Source organism: Erinaceus europaeus, chromosome 2, assembly GCF_950295315.1.
Source record: "Erinaceus europaeus chromosome 2, mEriEur2.1, whole genome shotgun sequence".
NCBI lineage: Eukaryota > Metazoa > Chordata > Mammalia > Eulipotyphla > Erinaceidae > Erinaceus > Erinaceus europaeus.
In genome coordinates, this window is record NC_080163.1 from 171,650,505 (window position 1) to 171,664,134 (window position 13,630).

The 13,630-nt window shown below is 44.9% G+C and overlaps 1 long non-coding RNA gene across 2 annotated transcripts in view; it reads right to left on the minus strand.

Annotated features, from left to right (window-relative positions):
• The window catches only part of LOC132537014 (uncharacterized), a 47,113-nt gene that overhangs the window by 4,234 nt on the left and 29,249 nt on the right, over positions 1-13,630 (minus strand). Inside the window, exons 3-4 of one of the 2 annotated variants that reach the window (XR_009548526.1) lie at positions 4,950-5,082; positions 3,735-3,825 (exon numbers count right to left, since the gene is read on the minus strand). This is a non-coding gene — a long non-coding RNA (uncharacterized LOC132537014). The remainder of the gene's footprint in view (positions 1-3,734; positions 3,826-4,949; positions 5,083-13,630) is intronic. The other variant, XR_009548527.1, reaches the window with a different exon arrangement.

Here is a 13,630-nt window from a genome sequence, read left to right on the forward strand (position 1 = left end):
AGAATGAATCAACTAAAAATATAAATTCTCTTAGCTCCACAGACTTGACTATTGGAGAGTAAACATTGCTGATTTCAGTAACTCTTTAACTGAATGCATAAGAACAATATATGTTTAAAACACTAATGTCAACACTTGTATTTCTTCTTGCAGTGTGACTGTTTCCTTGTAAATGAGAGATATATATTCTAGCAAATTCAGCTCTTTGCAAATCAAATTTAAATACAGATCATAGTTTCAAATATTCTCTTGCAAGAAAATATATTGTATCCACATAGCAGTCAAAGTGCTCCTTAATGTAGGGGCGAGGAGTAAACACCTTGAAAGTGTGAGCAACTTTCAAGAGTAGAGACCAACTCTCAAATGATAAAAAATTCATGTTAACTAGGCAAAAAACTGAGGTAGTAATTACTAGGCAGAGGGTCCCAGGACAGGCAGGGAGTAGGGAAGAGGACATCTCCTTGGATGGAGAGAGGGGAGAGAGTTTAGGGAATCATCCCAGCCAGATGGGTGCTGGGTATGCTGTCTCTCTGTCTCTCTGTCCCTGCCTTTGCCTCTGTCTCCATATATATAAAGTCAGGCATGTCATAAAAATATTGTAAAAGATAAATATAGCTCTGTGCATGATCTAAAGAAATGCTTTTCTGAAAAGACCGATAGAAGTATTAATCTGGGTCTATATGAGAAATAGTCTCATTATTAGTAAGGTACACCAAAGTCATTATAGGCAAATACTGGGGGCTGGTGGTACACAGTGGGTAAAGCACACATGGCTCAAAGCACAAGGACTGGTATAAAGATCCCAGTTTGAGCCCCCAGAACCTCACCTGTATATGTGGGGGGTCACTTCACAAACAGTGAAGCAGGTCTGCAGGTGTCTTTCTCTCCCCCTCTATTCTTCCAGTCCTCTTTCAGATTTTCTTGTCTTATCCAACAACAACAGTTATAACAATAACAATAACAACAACAACAACAAGGGCAATGAAATGTGAAAAATAGCTTCCAGGAGCAGTGGATTTGTAGCGCTGTCACCAAGCCCCAGTGATAACTTTGGAGGCAAAAAAAAAAAAAAAAAAAAAACACCCATAAGGTATACATGACCTTCAGAGACAAGCACATACTCAGTGCATATAGAAAGGGAAAAGAGAGGAGTTGGGTGGTAGCGCAGCGGGCTTCTCGGCCATGGCATAAAAGGCAATGATCCCGGTTTGAGCTGCTGGCTTCCCACCTGTAGGGGAGTTGCTTCACAAGCAGTGAAGCAGGTCTGTAGGTGTCTATCTTTCCTCCCCTCTCTGTCATCCCCTCTTCTCTCCATTTCTCTCTGTCCTATCCAACAACGAAGACATTAGTAACAACAACAATAATGACTACAACAATAAAACAAGGGAAACAAAATGGAATAAAAATAAATAAATAATTTTAAAAAAAGGGCAACGGGGAGCTGGGTAGTACTACAGCAGGTTAAGCAATGTGGCGCAAAATGCAAGGACCTGCTGAAGGATCCCAGTTCGAGCCCCCAACTCCCTGCCTGTAGGGGAGTCGCTTCACAGGCGGTGAAGCACAACTCCAGGTGTCTTTCCCCGTCTGTTCCCCTCCTCTGTTTCTCTCTGTCCTGTATAACAATGATGACATCAATACTAATAACTACAACAACAATAAAAAAGAGCAACCAAAGGGAAAATATAAAAAAATTAATAAAAACAAAAGGGAAAAGAAACACTGAAATGCCCAGCAGCATATGGCTTGCGGGCATCTCTTGGGGATACTGACACATATTATGAGGCAAGTCACTGCAATGAAGATGTAACTGGGGCAACGCAGGGCCGTCCCGGAGTACTGTGGTGCACTGCAGCACCCAGGCTACTACAGACCCGCACAGATGGGGGACACTGAGCTGCACCCAGGGCCAGCATGGACGGGCTCTGCAGTATCACCAGGGCCACACGCATCTGCATGAACAGGGATTGCTGCCAGGTGGCTTCTTGCTGATACAGGGGGAGAAGTTCTGCTCATCCAACAGGGTTCCCAGGGCCTGGGAGTTCCTGGTAATGCCCTGGAATCCCGACCAGGGGACTCGCCCATCAGCAAGGACACCTGTGAACAAGACATTGAGCTTTGGGAGGAGCAGAGGAGGAGGTTCCTGTCTGCTCAGTAGAGGCTTGGAGAGAATGGAGGACAGCTAAATATGGGGCCTGGGGCAGGTCCACTTCCTACTGAGGCTCAGTAGGACAGACAGGAAGGGACAGCAAACTCCTATTTAATACAACAGGGGATTCTCCGACATCAACATGGGAATATTTGTTTATAGATGAGTTGATACATGCATCCTGGTTTTCCTACCTGAGACCCAAGATTTCTAAAATGGAACCCATATATAGTCCCTTACAAAGGCTTTCGGCAAGAACGCTCTATTCCTTGATGGAATAGAGCCTTTGTGCAATCTTACAATAGTGACTCCAGAACAGACAGTCAGAAAAGGAGTCTCATCCCGAGAAGGACTGTCAGGCTCAGCTGTATTGTTAATTACAGATAGACATGCCCTGGTGTAGACTCTGATTTTCTGTGACTGATGACAATAGATGGTCTATTTTATTTTTGGGGGGCGGGGCAAATGGAGATGATTAAACAAGTTAATTTAATGCAACCTCATCCTTCACCATCTGTTAAGGCAAGATTCAAATACAGTTTCCTCAGGTTTCAGTGAAGTAAGAATATTATTGACAACAACAACAACAAGAACAAAAAGCTGAACTATATGTTAATAAAGTAAGAGTCAACTTGCTAAAAGGTATGTTATATGATTTTCATTCTTGGTGTAAGATCTTTTTTCTCAAAACAGAGACAGAAAAACAGAGGGGCGAAGAGACAGACAAATAGACAGACAGAGAAAGAGATGGTGCCAAAGCTTTTTTCAATGTGGAGGGTCTAGGCTTGTGGCTTTGTCATACAAAAGCAAGGTAGTGCTTTATCTAAGAGAGCAAAATCTGATCAAATCATTTTTTTCTGTAGTAGGAATATCAGAAGTATAACAGAATCATGGGGGAATATGAAGCTGGAGAATTAAAAAAAAATTTGTCCTGACCATCAACATCCAGTCAATATATGGGAAGTAAGTCAGTGCAGTGAGGTCAGAGCCACATTCTAGCTGAGTCAAGACCACTTCAGCCCAGGCTGGTCTCAGAGTCCCTTTCACCCCCCCAATACTCTCTGTGCATGGGAGTTCCCCGCTACAAGTATGGATTGACAGGCCTGGCACTGCATCTGCTCCCAGGGTGGCCAGGATACTGGACACACACTGGGGTGGGGAAGGCCTCTTCCCAGGCCCTAAAGGTCCTGCTCTAATGACAGAACAATGCACCTACAGAGAAGCTCATGCAAGACAGGATCTGGGCATCTGGAATAAAAGCCACCTCTAGCCTGTGGACAACATGAGACCCAGGGAGTCATTTCATCTGGGAATCAAAGTCAGCACTGATAATTTTGTAGGGCCTGTAAATTATCTCTTAAATATCCATGTCACCCCTGGCAGAAAAAGGGTTGGCCACACTGACCAAGAGCAATTCCCAAAATAAAATACCTTTCTATAAATGACTTGGGATGAGAATTGGGTCCCTGCCTGTAACCTTCTCTGAACCCCCGCACCCCCCACATGCGAATGGTCCTGTGTCATGATCCTGCTTCAGAAAGGTAGACAGACATCCCAGAGGAGGCACTTTGGGAAGGCTGGGGCTCACCTCTCCCCTGCTGGCTCCTTCTCTACTGCCTAGCCTTGCGGACCAGCTGCCCTGTGGTCTCTGAAGTCATCTGCTCCAGATGGAAGGGCTCCTTGAGGGTGGGAAAAGACCATGAAATGGTGAGTCCAGATACAGTACCTGAGGGGATTCTGAATGATCCTTTTACATTTACCATTTTTTTCTAGGTTACCTCAGTAAATCATAAGGGACAGGGACCTGTGAAAACACTGAAACCACCCTTTGTAAGGGTGACAATTAACTGAGGGAAATTGTTATTTGTTTATGCTGAGGAACTTTTAATTTTTTCCCCCCAAGGGTTGTTGCTGGGGCTTGGTGCCTGCACGATGAATCCATTGTTCCTAGAGGCCATTATTCCCATTGCTGTAGTTGTTATAGCTGCTGTTGTTGGACAGGACAGAGAGAAATCGAGAGAGGAGGGGAAGACAGGGGGAGAGAAAGAAAGACAGACACCTGCAGACCTGTTTCACTGCCTGTGAAGCGAGGCCCCTGCAGGTGGGGAGCCTGCAACTAGAACCTGGATCCTTAACCTGGTCCTTGCACTTCTTACCATGTGCGCTTAACCTGCTGTGCTACCTCTTGGCCCCCAGGAATGATGTTTTGCAAGACTGTAGTCATCTGATGGGTTCACATTCATATCTCCCTAAACTACATGTAGAAACTCTCACTCTCAGCCATATGCTATCTCCCTTGAACACAGGGCTTTCGGCCTCTCCCCTGCTTTTAGAAAATTTCTTTGATTCTTGTAGGAGTATCCAGTTAGTAAACATCACTCCCTTTTAAAAAAAAATATGTATCATTGGACAGAGACAGAGATAAATTGAGAGAGGAGGAGATACAGAGAAGCAAAGAGCCAGAGACATTTGCAGGCCTGCTTCACTACTCCAAAAGCTTCAACAGGGGCTTGAACCTGTGTGCTTGTGCACTGTAATGTGTGTGCTTTTTCAGGACATGACCACCTGGCCCTCAAACTCACTTCCTTACAAGGAGTATGATGACTGACATCAGGAAGAGCCTGATCAACATTATGGAATTTAATAAGCAACATTATTTCTATATTTAGGCTGTAGAGCCATTAAGAATTCCTTTTGCTTCCTATGCCTTAAACATAAATATCTGTAGTTTCCCTAGTAAACCAACTGCATAGCATGCAGGTGGTATACCCATTAGAGTGCAAATGTTAGCAAGAGCAAGGACCTGGGTTCAATTCACTGCTTCCACCTGCTCTGGAGAAGCTTCATGGGCTATGACGCGGTGCTATAGGTGTCTGACTCTCTTCCTCTCCACCCTCTCCAGACAGGAATGCCACTCTTGTTTTTGCTGAACTGACCTGCAGTGCAAGAAATTGGGAAGAAATAAGTTCAACTCCACAAAATACTGATGTCCATATTTCCTTTTTTTATCTGTGGGCCTCCTGTGCATGATTACACTGTGCCAGATGACCCGTGTTTTCTTTTGTTTTTCCCTTTTAATGTTCAGAAGAGAAATAGAGAGAATAACAAAGACTAAAGCTTCATGCTTGAGCCATTGGCTTTACAGACAAGTAGATGAAAATGTTTTAAATGTAAAAGTCATGACCACATGGAAAACCAAGATGGAGGTCTTAGGAGAAAGTAACCAGGAAGCTGTTCCTGGGCCAGCCTAGAACCAGTGACCTCTTGTCTCTGCTGGTGGCTCTCCTGGATCTCTGCAAGTAGGCAGACACCCACAGGCTAAGCAGAGGCACTGAGTGCTTGATCCTGAAGCTCCTTTCAAACTCGGAGAGACAGAGAGAAGCACTCTGTCATTCTCCCCTCTGCTCTTAGCACAACCCATGAGCTCCTGCAGCTCTGTCCTCATCTGGCAGCTCAGCAAGGGTGGGGAGAGGGGCCTGAGCACTGTGTGTGCTGACTGACCCTGGAGACACCACAGCACAGTCAGGAAGGTCCTGCTCTCAGAGCTGAGGCTCCAGTGTGGCTACACTCTGCACTTCAGGGTTTACAAATGCCATTCAGAGAATGCTGAGCGTTCCTTCCCTGTTGCTGAATTTCTGATATTTATATTTTGTTACATTTAATGTATATACTACATTACTAAACATCATACATTAGTAGAAATGATGAACTTTTTAATTCGGGCCTTCTAAATTATTTCAGGCCTTCACAGAAAAGAACACGATTGGAAAAAAGATTTCAATAGATTTTTCATAAAAGAATGAAATAAAAAAATTCATTTAAAGTTTCTTAGAAGTATTTATTTAGGATGAGAGGAATAGATCACCAGGTAGCCTACTACAAAACTCCATTTGTTGATTGATGAGAGAGACAGAGATAGAGAGAATGACACATGACACAAGCATATGCAGTGCCACAGACCAGACCTGAGATTTATGCTGCTGAGTTGTTTCTACCCAGTGCCAAAAAATGTTCTGTAGCTGTCACTTACCTCTTTACTTATCCACCAAGCATAATCCTATTTATCCCAAAGGATACAACATCATCTTTTCTTTCCTAGGGGATACTTCATTGAGTATATGTCCCATAACTTTTTTATCCAGTCATCTGTCAAAGGGCATTTGGGTTGTTTCCAAATGGGGGCTATATAGGTCCTAAACTGGAGAAATGTGGGCTGTGGTTTTTCTAGTTGTTCAGGAAGCTTGATGCACGTCTGTCTTTTATTTACCACTAGACACACAACCACCTCAACATTATGCCTCTGCCAGGCATCATTCAGTTTTGGATGAGACCTTGGTTTGAAAGACTGTATGTCTCAGACATGTCCATGCAGCTTCCAGGGCAAGTTTCTGACACTGTCCAGGTCCCGGACCCCTAGGTGCTAATGACCGTCCACCACAAGTGGCTACTAATGAATTCTTATCTGCATCTTCAGATTGGCCTACATATTTAAGTTATTTTCCTGAGGAAATGAAATAGTGTCCTATAGTAAGGACTAAAAAAAGAAAAAAAAAAAGAAAAAAGGCCCAATTCTCATGCAACCAACTTTTGAATGGGGAAGACAATAATTCAACAGAAGAGACCACCAATCACAGTGTGATTCTAGACTCCTGGAAATATTACCCAGAAAAAAACAAAGAGGGAAGTGAGGGAGTAAAGGTTAAAGATGAAACCTGACTGACACTGTGGAGAGGACAAACAAGGAAGGCTCCTTGGAAGAGCACATTTGAAAGGAGACTTATTTGAATTTAATTTCTTTTTTTTTCAGAGCTCTGCTCAGATCTGGTTTATGGTGGTAGCAGGGTTTGAAGCTGGGTCCCTGGAGCCTCTGAAATAAATGTCATTTGCATAACCATTATGCTGTCTCCCTGGCTCTTGATTTATTTTAATCACTGCAGGGAATAATCCTGGCCCTGCCATCTGCACAGTGCCACTCAGGCCCTAATGCCCAACTGTATAATATTTAAAATAATTTTTCAGAGAGAGAGAGCACAGTTGGAGAAAGAGAGACAGTCATCACAGCACCTGTCACCATCCATGAAGGGACTGAGGCCATGTATGGTGCTGATGCTCCAATGCAGGGACTCAAACATGGGAGGCATGCACTCTAATAGATGAGCTATCTCCAGTCACCAAAATGTAAACACACTTTGAATTCATCTAAAATGCCACTGTGCATAACTGCAGGAACGATATAAAATTGAGGGGGAAAATTACACTTCTCACTGATATTTTTAGCTAAAATTGGTGTTAAGTCCTGGACCCAGACATGAACATGTTTATGTCCACAGTGTCAGTGAGACAAGCCCCCACTCCTTCATTTAGACATGGGTCAAGGTCAGTCACATCAGTTTCTGTTTTTAAAGGAAAAACGGAAAGACTCTAAGTTACAGAACAGCCTGACATGTGCTTTCAAAGAACATGAGCTGCTCAGAAAGGTCCCCAGAATAACAATCCACACACTGTTACTTGGTACTCATCTCCGCACCTAGGCTTCCTCCCCAGCCTGGCCACCACCACTGGTAAAGCTCTGTCTTAATCTTATCTTCATATTCTCTGAGCACGTTCTTGCCAAACCAGAGGTGTGTGGGCACTCACAGGACTAACTGACCCCACTTCTCTAAGTTGATGTCAATGTCCCTGAAGCCCTGAGCCTGTCCCTCCAAATAAATGTGCAGCACAGGGAGTTTCACCTGGAGCTATTCAGCACTGAGCTCCGACCCCCAGAGGAAGTCCATCCTGTGACAGAACAGAATCTCTGGGGTCTAAAAACTCCTCAGATGGTGCCCACCTGCAGCCAGGCTTCACCTCTGCACACTGATGTGCTAAGAACGCTGTGCTCTGCACTAATCTCTGCTCCCTCACCTCAATAATAGTAACTCTGAGCTTCCTTCAGAAGTATGTTTAAATTCTAATATGCAGTTCATTCTGATGGAAGAGAACTTCTAACAGCTGCTGGGAAAATGCAAGTGCATCTGCGTGTATCTTGGATGCTGAATCCCAGGCCCCAGACTGTTCAGTTATTTCCCTAATGTGTTCAGTCCCAGCTATGCTGTGTCATGTTCATAGGTAAGGCCGGTAGGACTCCAACATCAGAAGCTAACTCAGTGCGCCCAAAAGGTTTGGTCTCTGTGTGTACGTATGTTTGTGTCTACATCCACACATCACTACCCCTGGCATGTGTGATGATAAGGCTCAGTGCAAAAGCCATGGCTCAGGTGCTAGCTCATCTGGTAGAAAGCACATGTTACCACAGTAGAGGACCTGGGTTCAAGTCCCTGGTTCCCTCTTGAAGGGGTAAGAACTCAGGAGCAGGTGACCAGTGCTGCATGCGATCATCTTCTCTCTTTATTTTGAATAGAGAGAGAAATTGAAAGTGGAAAGAGAGATTATAGAAAGGGAGAGACACCTGCTGCTCTGCTTAACTGCTCTGTGAAGCCTCCTTTCCCCCCGGGTGAGGACCTGAGGCTTAAACCTGGGTCCTTGTACATTATCGTAGCTGAGCTCTATAGTGTGTGACACTGTTTCCCCCATCCATCTGGGTGCTCGATCGAATGAAAAATGGGAAAAGAAGAAGATAAAGAACGGCCTCTAGGAATGGTGGAGTTGGGCAGGTGTGGAGTCCCAGCCCTGGAGGGACAAAATGAAGCACAGAGTAAAGGCCGTCTCACACTAAACATTTCCGTGAACTTTCAAAGGTTCAGTGTTCACCTCACTGTTGCCTTCCTTCTAGCTTTTGCTGTTGGTCTGTTTTCCTTTTGCCATCATCTTAATGGGGGCCTCCAGGTTTATGGGAGAGTTGACATAAGGGCACAATCCCAATCACTGTCTCTGTAACCTATGGAGACACCCGGTCTCCTGCCCTCAGAAAGCAGAAGCGCCTTTGAAGAAGCTTCTGGAAGCTCCAGGTGGGAAGCAGTGACGTCAAGGTCATAGGCATGTGGCTGAGGTCTCAGACCCACATCACTGAGTGCACCCCTTCTTACCATCCAGCAGGACGGGATCCCCCTGTGCACTGTGACTCCTGGTGGACTTGGGGTGTGGTCTCCAACCCGGGTCCTGGTGCCTCCTCTCAGAGCAGAAGTGCAGACCCATGTGGAACCATGAAATCAGGCAGGAGCAGGAGTGGGAGCAGGAGCAGGAGCAGGAGGCAGAGGCTCAGGGCATAGAGAGAGCAGGGATGAGTCTTTCCTGGATGAGTCATGGTGTTGAGGGAGAGAAGGCACAACCCAGAAATGGGAGTGGTTACAGCTGTAGGTGGGGCCTTTGGCTTTAAAAGTGGTGAACCTTGTGGGGCTTGCTCTCTTTCTGGGGAATACCATGTGATCAAGGAGAAAGTAAGTGAGTTCATTCCTCTCCCTCTCCCTCTCTTGTACACTAACATGTTTCGTTTTCTCTACAGTTTAGTTTACTTGGATAATCATGCTCTCTTTTTGATTCATTGTTGAGATTGGCGTGAGGCACTTTCAGAATGGGGGCAGATGCCCCCCCCACATTATCTCTTTAACAATTGTGTGGGATGGAGGGGCTGTGAGTCAGTGTTGGGATCCCCAATAAAGGCCCAGCAGTGTCACTTCACTCAGGTGACCTGAACTGTGTCCTCCTGGCCACCATCACAGGGAAGACTGAGGGGCTGCTGCAGGCAGGGGCAGGTCTTGTGTCAAAGCCCAGCAGCTCCCCCAAGAGCTCCTGTGAAGGGGAGACCCAGATCCCCAACCAGCACTGGACCAAGTCAAGGGCCAGGAAGACACCAAGGTCATGACCTCAGAGGTTACAGGGGCCTTTGATTTTTTTTTTTCTCAGCTGCTCACTCCCTGCTCAGCTCTGGCTGATTCTGGTGCTGAAACAGGATTTGGGATCTCAGAGCCCCAGGCTTTCAAGTCATTTGCACAACAATTCTGCTGACTGGCCAACCCATTACAGGGACATTGGCAATGCAGATTGGGATCACAGTGAGACTCCCAGCTCACACATCAACATACCTTTAAGATCTGGGGTCTGGGAAGGTGTGGGCAAAGGGAGCCCTGAGAAGTGACACTGCTGTTGGGAATGCAAACTGGTGCAGCCCCTCTGGAAAGCTGCAGGGAGAGTCCTCAAACAAAAAGGGCAGTGCCTTAAGATCCAGCAATACCATCCCTAGGCTTCTATCCAAAGACATGGAAGCACTGGTTCTCAAAGATATCTGAGCCCGGGGGCCAGGTGGTATTGCAGCAGGTTAACTGCACATGGCAGCACAAGGATCCTGGCTTGAGCCCCAGGCCCCCTGCTCCACACATGCAGGGAGGGGTCGCTTCACTGGGGGTGAAGCTGGTCTGCTGGTGTCTGTCATTCTCTCTCCACTCTCTCTTCCCCCTCCTCTCTCAATTTCTCTTTGTCCTTTCCAACAACAGCAATGCAACAATGGCATCAAAGTTGGAAAAATGGCCTCCAGGAGCAGTGGATTTGTAGTGCAGGCACCCAGCCCCACAGATAACCCTGGAGGCAAACACATTAAAAAAAAAAGGTATCTGAGCCCCATGTTCTCAGCTGCACTGCTTACAGTAGCCAAACAGGAAAGCAAATAGCCAATAACAGATCACTGAATAAGAAGTTATGGGAATAGGTATTAATCATTCTTGAAAGTTCTGTAGAATTAAATGAATCTTGTTTTACTGGAAACAATGAATAGTGTTGTTTCCAGTCATTAATGTAGGAACACAAGCAGAATGATTTCTGGTCCACTGGGTTATCAAGCAAACTTACCAACACTGATCACGGATGTTTAATAGTGAAATCTGGCCTAATAGTGAAAATATCTAATAGTGAGACCTGGTATCAAGTGCTTTTTTCTTTTTTTTCTTCAATTTTTAAAATTTATGTTTATTTTATATTTTCCCTTTTTATTTATTTTTCCCTTTTTATTGCCCTTGTTCTAGTTGTTGTTGTTATTGATGTCGTCATTGTTGGATAAGATAGAAATGGAGAGAGGAGTGGAAGACAGAGAGTGGAAGAGAAAAATACACACCTGCAGACCTGCTTCAAAGCTTGTGAAGGGACTCCCCTGCAGGTGGGGAACCCGGCAGGTGGTGGTGGTCAAAGCAGGATCCTTATGCAGGTCCTCATGCTTCATGCCACCTGTACTTAACCCACTACACTATACCACCCAAGTCCAATCCACTGCTTTTTTTTCCAGTCCTCTTTTATGATTAAAGTCATGAATAACTCCAAATAAACAGTGTGACACGTAACTTTTTAGTATATTCTTGTGAGAGTTTGCTTCCTACCTTGCTGTTCATTACTCAATTTCTCTCTTGTAGTACACAAATGGGCAGAGAGGTAGAGAAATAACTGCATTTGTATGTATAGATAGAGACATGTAGAAATAGGGAACGTTAAAGCAATACTATGTCATTATTTATCTACTAGGAAAACATATTTCAGAAACTTTATCTCTTGTACTTCTGATACATTTTTGAACTAGAATTTTAGACACTTCTGCTTTATTCTAAGGAATCTGAGGATCAGCAGAATTGCTGTGACTTGAACTGCAGCTCTTTCCCATCTACATTTTTTCCCTCTTTATTTTCATGGAGGTTAAGGGAGCCTTCCTGTGGTTATCAAAGAAAGAGCATGCAGAGAAAAAGTCAATCGACTGTGAGAGATGGTTAGGTCTTCTCTTCAAAAGAACACGAATAGAACAACTGTTTAGTACAAACATTCTTTTTATAAATTGTTATCTGTGACCACCTGTGGCCAGTAGTTTTGTATTCTTTAGGTCAGCTCCCTGCAGTGCCTCCCAATCCTCCAGCAGAGACCCTCATACTCCCTTCCTCCTTTCCTCCTTTAGACAATGGAGAGATTGTGAGCTCTGAAGCCCAGCCCAGGGGTGGAGGAGTCAGTTCTGCTTCAGATATAAAAGATGGGAGAAGGCTGAGGGGGACATGCTGCTGCCTGAAGGCCACTGTTGGTGGCACGCCCTTTTGCAAAAGAATAAATAAATGCCTTGCTTCAATTCCTATTTTTTGCCTTGACAACTATTTTTAATTGGACATCATTTCCAACACTAGGAACCCAGGGATGCTGATGGCTCACCCCACTCCTGCCACCTAACAACATCCCATTTGTTCTTTCTCTCTGAATTTAAAGTCTACTGAGAAATTGAGAGGAAGGGGTGAGATAGAGATGTGGAGAGAAAGAGACCCCCACAGACCTGCCTCACCTCTCCTCCCCATGCAGGTGGGGAACCACCAGGGCTCCAACCCTGGTCCTTGTGCAGGGAAGTCTGGGAACTCCAGCAGGTTCCTCACAGCCCAGCAGCCCAGCACAGGTGTTCAAATCATTTTTCCAGGAAGGGGTTGGAGCAGTGCAAGAAATGGAAGGGGATACACCCATGACACAAACACAGGGGGAGCAAAGGCAGAGCTCTAGGACCCTTCTGTCTCTGTGGCCACCTCACCAGGACAGGGAACTTGGCGCCTCAGCCTCGTAAACCTGGTGCCATGCCCAGTGAACCGTCTCTTACGTCTCTCTATCTCCTGGGAAGGAAGCTCCCAGGAACAGATCCTGGGAACAGACTGCAAACACCCTGCCCAAAGTAACAACTATTCCAGACCAAGGGGCAGTGCAATGAGAGCAAGGCCAGCCCAGGAGGGGCCCTGCTGTGTTATGTTGCCGCCTTGTGGTCACAGAGCAGAATGCACCTTACAGCCAACCAAAGGGCTCCCATATTTCTCCCAAATTTCACCTCACTTTCTTTTCCAGACACAGATCCAGGGAGAAAAACTGTATGTTTTTCACTGTCAGCTCAAGCTCAAGGGGCGCGGGGGAACTGAAACTGGGCTCTTAAAGCCACAGGTATGACAGGCTTCAGCAGAACTCCTAAGCACAAGTTCTTCTTATTTTATTTTATTTAAAGAACTCACAAAGTTTTATACCACATTCAAATATGGGTCACACAGGTATGTTTCTTCTTCTCCTTCTTCTTCTTCTTCTTTTTAACCAGGACACTGATCAGCTCTGGACTATGGTAGTCTTAGGGATTGAAAATGGGACCTTGGAACCTCAGGCATGAAAGTATTTTTGCATAACCACTATGATCTCTACCCCCACTCTCTTTTATTTTAAATAATTGTATTTTATTGTATTATTATATTTAGTTATGGGGAGAGAGAAAGATGTCAATGCTCTCCCAGTCGAAGGGCTTCTTTGAAAAATATTTTTATTTTCCATTACTTTCTTAAATAGCTTTACTAATGAGAGATAGGTATAAAGACAGAAAGATGATAACTAGGCAGTCACTTCTGCCCAAGCCATACTTATTTATTTACTACTTTATCACATTTTATTTTATTGTTATGTTTAGTAATGAAAGCTACAGAAATGGAATGATACAAAAAGTGTGAGAATGGGCAGGGTTAAATAACATAATGCTGATGGAAAGAGACTCATACTGGAAGCTCTAGGGTT